Source organism: Bidens hawaiensis, unplaced genomic scaffold (assembly GCF_021521415.1).
Source record: "Bidens hawaiensis isolate Kalapana, Puna unplaced genomic scaffold, B.hawaiensis_p1.1 tig00014781_1, whole genome shotgun sequence".
Lineage (NCBI taxonomy): Eukaryota > Viridiplantae > Streptophyta > Magnoliopsida > Asterales > Asteraceae > Bidens > Bidens hawaiensis.
This window is the reverse complement of record NW_027492304.1, coordinates 172,464-175,857: the sequence shown is the minus strand read 5'-3', so window position 1 is coordinate 175,857 and position 3,394 is coordinate 172,464. Positions and strand designations below refer to the sequence as shown.

General features: G+C 34.0%; 1 pseudogene; it reads right to left on the bottom strand.

Annotated features, from left to right (window-relative positions):
- Positions 1–1,636: 1,636 nt before the first annotated feature.
- LOC143547714 (secreted RxLR effector protein 161 pseudogene) lies at positions 1,637–2,362 on the bottom strand (annotated as a pseudogene).
- Between the last annotated feature and the right edge of the window lie 1,032 nt (positions 2,363–3,394).

The following is a 3,394-nucleotide window of genomic DNA, read 5'->3' as shown; positions in this document are numbered from 1 at the left end:
AGTCGACCAGAAACACAAACGTATCATCAATTTATTCACCATACAATCCAAGACACAAATTCTGCCAACAAGCAGATTCAAACCACAATTCACAAAAGTCATGATCTCTATATCTTTATGACTCTATATCATCAAAAATCATTATTACACAATCAAATTTCATGTCTTTCTATTATCCATTTGATTCCATAAGAAAAGTAAAAAAAAAAAAAAATTATATTTATAAAAGATTCAAACTTCTAGACTAAAACTCATACAAATTCATTTTGACTCATCAAACTTTGATCATCCCCTTTTATGATCCAAATCATTTGGATACAAGGTTCATATGCATACAATAAAACACAAATACCTACCCTCTTGATTGATCCAAATGGTTACTCTCCTTGCTTTCCAATAATCACCAAATCTTGTGTGTATGAGATTGAAAGAGAGTGTTTGCAAAACAAAGTGAGGGTGTGTGTGTGTGGGTGTGGTTCACGGCCAAACAAGAGAGGGAAAGGGAAAGAGAAAAGGTTTGGAAAATCAATAGTTTATAACCTCTCTTGTATTAATAAACCTTTATTATGGATTTAATGAAATAATACTTTAGGTTAACTTTATTAATTCATATGTGACATGTTACATAATTCATAAAACATATTCTATGTATTATAATCTATGGTTCCATATAAATCACCAACATGTACCATGACATACAATGTAACTTGTTTAATCACCTAGCTTACTTACAAATCACATAGTCATGTAACAACTATAGTATAACATATTGATCAAATAACACATTATACTTATCATATACAGTACATGCTACATAACACGTTTATTATAACATGCATGACGAGTTTGCTATTCTAGTTATAATTATTCACTTATTATTGTTTAAGTCATCAACGACACATTAACTTAAATGTACGCATACATGACACTACATGTATAAGAGTTCGTTAACACAGTTAACAGAACTAACTGAGTTTACCGATACAGTCAACAAGATTTAACTGTGTTTAGTTAACGGAGTTAACCTGAAATTTGGCAGTTGTCACACAACACACCAAATCGACCAAAACATGCCCGCTTAGTTAAATGTGTTTGATGTGAAACTAATCTGTACCAATCTACACAACTCACAATTCTAGTGTTAAGTAAAAAAAACTCACAATCCTACCATAGATATACTAGAATCATTTAATGTTGCAAATAATCTCAAACATAAATATTAATTGTTTTCTCGGTCTACCATAATGTTAGATATGGTTGTGTAGGGACTTGTTATTTCTAAAAGTAAAAAAGGAGAAACACTATGAGTGTTTTGTAACAAGCCTTCTAGCAATAAGATGAGAAAGAATTAGGGAGAGAATAAGAATTTATATTATTAATTGGTGTGTCATACAATAAAATACCAATAGGTATTTATACGAGGAGGAAAACTTAAGAAACAAGCTAATCTATATTTAGTAGTTGATAATCATAATAATAAACATAATAATATCTATTTTGATAACACTCCCCCTTGATTATCAACTTCATACGCTTTATGCTGCCTCATTAAAATCCTTGTTAAGAAAACCCAGTGGGACAAAACCGTAGCTAGTGGAAAAAGAGTGCAGCGCATATTTTCTCCCCCTGATGAAAATTAGTTAAGCTCCTTGAGTCGACGCATCCCAATCCCATGAACCAGTTTCTTAAATGTTGAGGTCGGGAGTGATTTGGTAAACAAATATGCTAAATTGTCACTGGAACGAACTTGTTGGACGATAACATCTCCACTCTTTTGCAAATCGTGTGTGAAAAAGAACTTTGACGAAATATGCTTGGTTTTGCCACCTTTGATATAGCCCTCCTTAAGTTGAGTAATGCATGCTGCGTTATCTTCGTGTAAAACGGTTGGCCCCTCATCTTCTGAAGAAATACCACAAGATCCACGAATATGTTGTATTACCTTCTTTAACCAAAAACATTCTCGACTAGCTTCATAGATTGCTATTATTTCTGCGTAATTAGATGAAGTAGTTGTGATTGTCTGCATTACTGAACGCCATGAAATTGCAATACCTCCATATGTGTACAAATATCTGGTTTGAGATCGACCTATATGAGGATCAGAAAAATAACCTGCATCTGCAAAACCAGCCAAACTTGTTATCGATTGGTTAGTGAAATACAAACTCATATCTTTTGTACCTTGGAGATATCGAAATATTTGTTTGACCCCATTCCAATGTCTCCTTGTCGGGAATGAACTATATCTTGCCAATAAATTTAAAGAAAACGATATATCCGGTCGTGTATGGCTAGCAAGAAACATTAGTGCACCAATTGCACTTAGATATGGTACTTCTAGACCGAATTTCTTCTCCATCTACCGGAGGTTGGAATGGGTCTTTCTCAACATCCAGTGCCCTTACAACGATCGGAGTACTTAATGGATGCGATTTCTCCATATAAAATCTTTTGAGTAATTTTTCTGTGTAATTTTCTTGATGCACAAGGATTCCATCTTTAAGATGTTCAATTTTTAACCCAAGACAAAATTTTGTCTTTCCAAGATCTTTCATTTCAAATTCTTGTTTCAAGTATTCAATCACCTTTTGGAGCTCCCATGGTGATCCAATTATATTCAAGTCATCGACATATACAACAATTATGACATATTCAGATTCTGACCTCATTATAAAAATACATGGACATACAGAATCATTTTTATATCCTTCTTTCAACAAATATTCACTAAGGCGATTATACCACATACGTCCAGATTGTTTTAGCCCATATAAAGTGTCACACCCCAAACCACGGCCTAGGCGTATGACACATATGTTGGTACCGCATTTTTAAATAAATCAGAGTTACGTGTTTAAAGCGAAAGTTCTATTTTATTATTTACAAGTCAAAAGACGGGATTTAAAAATACACATTTAATGTATTACTTGTTTATACAAAAGGTTACTTGTTTATGTTAAACCACCATTACATATTTTTATATTAACAAAATGATCCGAGCCATCGGATATCAAAGCACTTCGAGCATTCCAAGCTCCTATTCTTGATTACCTGCAAAATGTTTTAGAAAATACGTCAGCAACACATGATGGTGAATAAGATGACGCATAAAATATTTTCTTTTACTTGATTACCCCTCGAGACATAACTTAGGTCCGGCCCATCGTGTCTTAGGAATAATCAAGCTTTAAAACAAAACACAACTTAAGTCACACACAAGACACCAAACAAACACCGCAGCGTTCGACATTACTCAGGTACCATACATATACACATAATCAGTCTCACACAAACTTAACTTAGGTCCGGCCCATCATGGCGGGGGTCATGACCAGGTGTGGCGCGGTGTGCCCACCGAAGTTTTACCACACATGTAAGGATCCAAACAAAC